The sequence below is a fragment of the Myodes glareolus genome, chromosome 6 (genome assembly GCF_982192425.1).
Source record: "Myodes glareolus chromosome 6, mMyoGla1.1, whole genome shotgun sequence".
Classification (NCBI taxonomy): domain Eukaryota; kingdom Metazoa; phylum Chordata; class Mammalia; order Rodentia; family Cricetidae; genus Myodes; species Myodes glareolus.
The window spans coordinates 112,401,732-112,407,439 of NC_142031.1; the positions used below are offsets into that span (position 1 = coordinate 112,401,732).

At 46.4% G+C, this 5,708-nt stretch overlaps 1 long non-coding RNA gene across 1 annotated transcript; it reads right to left on the reverse strand.

The window, feature by feature from the left end:
* Positions 1–314: 314 nt before the first annotated feature.
* LOC125404412 (uncharacterized) lies at positions 315–4,469 on the reverse strand. The gene is made up of 3 exons (XR_007233268.3): positions 4,026–4,469; positions 2,809–2,965; positions 315–1,895 (listed from the first exon to the last, which is right to left on the reverse strand). It is a non-coding gene; the product is annotated as an uncharacterized LOC125404412 (long non-coding RNA).
* Positions 4,470–5,708: the final 1,239 nt, after the last annotated feature.

Consider the following 5,708-nt stretch of genomic DNA (forward strand, 5'->3'; position numbering starts at 1 on the left):
TTGCCTTGCCCTGCTGGTGTGGTTCCAAGCAGTCCAGGCTCTGTAGAAAGTGCTCCTTGCTGCTGATGTCCTGAGGCAAACATCCTCAGGCTCCAGGGCTGGTGCATCTGTTGCTTTTGACCAGCAGATGTTCTCAGGGTGTCCTGGTGGTGGGAATTTCCTGTTCTTCTGTGTCTGATATTTTCTCATTAGCTTATTTAGTTTTTTTTAAATGCTTTTGATTTTTTTTAAAAAATATTTAAGATCAAAAGTACAATGCATAAAATAAAGTCATAAATGCTCTCCATCAAAGTTTACTTTTGACGTTCTGGCTTTTTAAGGTTGGTGTGCCATTTAGGGCAAATGTATCTTTCTGGAGTTACTCTTCCTCCGCCTTTCTCAGTGATTATAGCTTTGCAGGGCGACGGGATGTGGCACTTTGCTACGTCTATGTTCCTGATAGAGCTGTACGGACACAATCCTCTCCTTACAGTGGTGTTTGGCTTAGTGATGACTGGTTCTATATTAATATTTGGGGTTTTAATTGGTAACTGGGTCAACAGGAAACCAAAAAATAAAGGTAATGCTTTGCTTTGGGATGCAGGTGACATGTGGCCGGTTATGACCTCACCAGCTTTGGGACTTTACGTCATGAAATAAATCACCAAGCTGTCCTAAATAACAGTGGGGCCTAACTGAAAAACTCCATGGAAAGAGTTGTTTAGCTTCGGGTCACATTCTCAATGTTTCCATTTTAAACCCATCAGTGTGGTTTAGCTCATTGGTTATTACTGTGCAGTTCTTTGGATACAGCTCGGAGCTTCACGCATGCTGGGGAAGCACTGTCACTGGGTGACATGCCTGAACTCTTGAACAGGGTTTTAGATTATTTTTGTTTGTTTTTGTTTTCCTAGACAGGGCTTCTCCATGGAGCCCTGGCTAACCTGGAACTTGTTATATAGACCAGAGATCCACCCACCTTTGCCTCCCTAGTACTGAGATTAAAGGCATGTGATACCACCGACTTAGGGTTTTAGATTCTTACCAAGTAGAAGATTTTAGTCCTGAATTACTGGAAAGCATGTTCTAATATCCTAGCATTACCTGTTCAGTCAGGACGTGTGTTTATTTTCAGTCAGGAACACTCTCTATGTGAAAGAGCCCCCCTGTACCAGATACCTAGCCTCAGCATCTGGAGACTCATTTGCTCAAATGGAGATCTCCTTTAGTGTTTAGTGATAATATCTTCATAGTATCTCCCTTGCCCAATAGAAACTTAGGCCTCCCCAAACTCTCCTGTTCTTTTGATAACTAGTCAGCAAGGCTATTTTTTTTTAACCACACCCAGCAGGTTTGGAGAGACATCATAGAAAAGTCAGTTGCTTCAAGACCTGGAGTGTTACTCCTTAGGCCCAATTGATAAGTGTCCATTAGAGATGGATCCCGCAGAGTCTGGGGTAGCTGCAGAATTTCAAGTTATCAGAATTAGCTGGAGCCTGGCTTTGTGTTTTGCTTGTTTGTTTTTATTTTTGTTTTTGTTTTTGTCATCTTTCATGCCAAGCACGCTTTCCTTCACTTGCAAAGTTCAGCTCTGGTTTCATCTGGTTGGTTTCTAAAACAAAATTTTTTTTTTTTTTTAAATTTTGTTGCAAAGGCGTTGGTGATCACAGAGCCCTCCTTTTAAGTCCTGCCCAAGCCTGGGACTGCTGGTGGAAAATGATGACCGTGGTGGGCAAAGCACATGGGCCAACAATGACCCTGCATGAGGTGGTGATGCAGCTATGATTCGCCTGGGGGGGGGGGCATTTCCGTTTGCAGTTGCTCAGCCTCCCTCTCCATTCAGGAGGCCTCTGTCCGCTGTGTGGTCCTGCTGCTGGTCCTGTGGTCCTGCTGTGTGGTCCTGCTGCGGGTGTCTCCTACAGGAGGGAGATGGAGCAAATCTGGCATGGCTGGCCACTGTGAGTGTCTCCCCTCTCACACCTGCATCATGACAGCGCATGTCATCGTCACACCCAAGTGTCTGTTGGGAGGCACTCTCTACCCAGCTGCCTCACTGTGCCCTTTCATCACTGCCCCCTTGGCCCCTAATTCCTGAATTGGAGCCCAGATCCCACAGAGAGTGAGGCAGTAAACCAGCAGCGTCTGTCTGCAAGGTACAAATTAGCATTACATCTGGTGTTGGCGGGGTGAGAGGAAGAAAGAGCATTTGGCTTAGACTTAACTCGGAGCCTTTTCCTCTCAAAGGTCACTGTGTTCATTTATAGGTCCCGCAAGCTGTCAGACAAATAACCATGTTCTACCCTGGGCGGAAAGGTCTATTCTTGGCCTCCTTCCAGCCTCTCCTTCTCTCCTCTGGTAGGCATTCTGCTATGCTGTGATTACCCTAGTGGCGGTGGCAAACCTGGGGGCCACTGCACTTACTGTCACCGTTCAGAGGGACTGGATTGTGAGCCTCATGGGGAACAACAGAGGCCAGCTGGCTGGTGAGCAGGGCCACCCTCATCAGTCCTCTGATGGGCAGAGAAGCAGAGGTGACAAGTCATCCAGGGCTCAAGGAGAGGCAATATCCTAGCCTGGAGCAGAAAGGAATTTGGAACCAACCTGATTTGTGATTGAATTCACCTGAAACCTGCTAGCTCTCTCACCAGCTGCGTTTCCTGGGGCAAGTTACTTAACCTCTCTGAGCTCGACTTCCCTCATCTGTAGCATGGGGCAAACACACACACACACACACACACACACACACACACACACATGCTTGCACGCACGCGCATAAGCACACTTTCATGCATGCATGTCCACATACATATTCATTCTCTCTGAGCTCACCTTGGGGAAGGAAAGATTTCATGAAATTTAGGTTTTGTAAGTGCTTCGCATAAATCTACACAGAAGGAACACCCAAGAAATGTCCATCACTGTTCTCAGCTAATGCACAGGTCAGGTGGGTCAGGAGGCAGCGGCTTTCCATTTACATCCAGATGCTCTGTAGCCATTGTGGACCGAGACAGGAAGTGAACAAACGATTTCTAAATTCCCACCAGTGAGAACCTTCCACATCCCCCGCCCAATTATCCCCAGTGTGACTATTGATCACTGCTGATAGTGGAAGCAGAAGTTCGCTTTCTAGCAAAGGGGTGCAGTGGAGTGGCCTGTCATCTTGTCTTTTTCTCCCACTTGCGAAGCGTGCACAGCTCTCTTTGCAGTGTGTGCTAATTGCCCACTTAGAGCTGAGGATCTCACCGTACCCTATACTTGAGCAGTTGAAGTGCCTGAGTGTTGATGGCCAAGATAAAGGAAGCTATTAAGGAGTCTAAAACACATGCCTTGCAGAGTAGAAGCCCCTATCATCACGCTTTTCTTTTAAACTGCACTTATTTGGATGTGCTGTGGCTTCAGTAACATCACCCAAAATAAGAGGCGTGTGGATAAAAGCCGGGTGATACTTCAGGGTGTCCTCTGTGCTGGGGTCAAGAAAACCTTCCCGTTCTCTGTTAATTCATTTGAAAAGACTTCAAGGTAAAACGATTTTGGCCCGAGTTTATTACAAGTTTGAAGACACACTTGTGAACATTTTCTTCAGGGGTGGTAGAATCCATAACCTTTGGAGTCAGACTGACTGGATTTGGAGTCGCAGCTCCATAATGTTCTTTTTCTGCCATCCTGAGAAAAGAGTTTCCCTCTGCGCACCTCCGTTTCCTAACTTGTAAAATGGAAGTGCCATTGTCTTCTTAGACTTGTGAGCATGAACAGAGATGAGTGTAGGTGTATGGTTCGGGACCGTGTGCCTGGCACAAAGTAAGAATCCAACCCATTCTCCTCTACCCTCCCTTTACCTTCCTTCCCACACCACTGTGCTGGCAGTTAATTAACAGCCATTAGTATTATTAGCATAGTGTGGCCATGGGTAGCACAGTCAGTTCACTGATCTAATCACTCACATCCGACTTAGGCTAGGTTGAAAAGGCCGCCGCTCATGGGCAGACAAACTTGCTGTCCCCATCATTGATTGACCCTGGGTCGGCTGTTAAGCCCAGCGAACTCACGGTGTCGAGTTCCCCAGGCGGAAGGAGGCATCTGTCCACTGAGTCTCCATGTCTCTTCCTCTCCTTTGCAGGGATGAAGGCTGGACCAGGCCATCAGTACATTTGCCCCCCTGACAATGGGCCAGGAGATGGCATGGGCATCTCATGTGATTGGCTGTGGTTTCATTCTTGGATGGAACTTGGTTTCACTTCTTGTAGAGTTTCTATTTCTGTCCAGGGTTTATCAGCTAGTTCCCCAATTGGCTGTAAAACCCCAACACCACACAGTGGGGTGCTTCCTAGAGAGTCAGCGGGAGGCTGTGCACATCCAAGGTAATGCAAACTCAGAGGGAGCTCTTGTTCTTTCTGCTCCTTCCATGCTAGTGTTTCATTTCTTCTTTCCAGACTGTGTGTCTAACCACAATCTTAATATTCTCTCTGCAAGTGTCCCTAAGAGAGTGATAAACTAGAGGGCTGCAGCCGTGCCGACGGTCACGAAGCTCATGTGACCTGACCACGTTGGTGGGGGCAGGCAGGGTTACTTTGTCCAGTTAAATGGATTGTACATAACTCCAGGGACTCCATTCAGAGACGTTTCAGTGTAAGTAGCACCCCCCTGTGGAAATGCAGCGTACAACCTGCATAGACTATCCCTCCATCTTGCTCATGAACATCTATCCCAAAGCTCCTTAAGAGAGGCGACTATGTCAGGGAATACAGGCTACCCTTTGATCAAGATCATATAGCGTATTCCTGCAGTGCTTAAAGTTAGACATTTTCTAAGTGTGTGGGGATGAACAGGAATAGAGACATGTCAGCAGATATGACCTCATTCTTCTCAAGTAAGAGCCATCTTCACCAACTGACAGTGTTACCCATCTGCCTGGTTAACTCAGTTCTCTTTGTGGATTTATGATTAGCACTCATTTTCTCATTATTTTTTGGATAAATACCACTAGATTAAACTCATGAGCAGAATGCATGTATTTGGAGAGATAGATATATAGAGTACATATCTCGATCATGGATGGAGGCCTAGATGGATACATAAATGACATGCGTCCTTCTCGTCTGTGAGCACATCCTCCGCCTCTCTGCAAAGCGAGAAGAATTACAGAACTAATTTCACCAGGACACTGTGAGAATTAAGTAGGGTGGTCAATGAAAAGCCTAGTTTTATCCCCACCCATACAGTAAGGCTGAAGTCAACGTTAGCGGTGTTTCCGTTGTCGTCGGTTTATTACCATCTTTGTTTCTGGTTGCCTGGCAGTAAGCTCATTTGTGTAATGGAAAGCTCCCACCTCTTGTCCTGTGGTCTGTTCCCCTGCCCCTCTGGTTCCTCTAGAGCCCTACTTGTCTTCATTGTGCTGAGTACGTCTAAATCATTATCTATTTCTTTTTTTTTAAATATTTTTTATGGTTTATTTAACTTTATTTTATGTGCATTGGTGTGAAGGTGTCAGACCCCCTGCAACTGGATCTTCAGACAGTTGTGAGCTGCTATGTGGGTGCTGGGAATTGAACCCGGGTCCTCTGGAAGAGCAGTCAGTGCTCTTAACCACTGAGCCATCTCTCCAGCCCCTCATTATCTATTTCTTATCCACCTCCTCAAGCATCCACTTCTTTAGAAAGTAAACACCCACAATGACTTCCTGGAACTCACACTCATACTTCAAGCGTGTGACATTGTGTCCTGCCATTCCC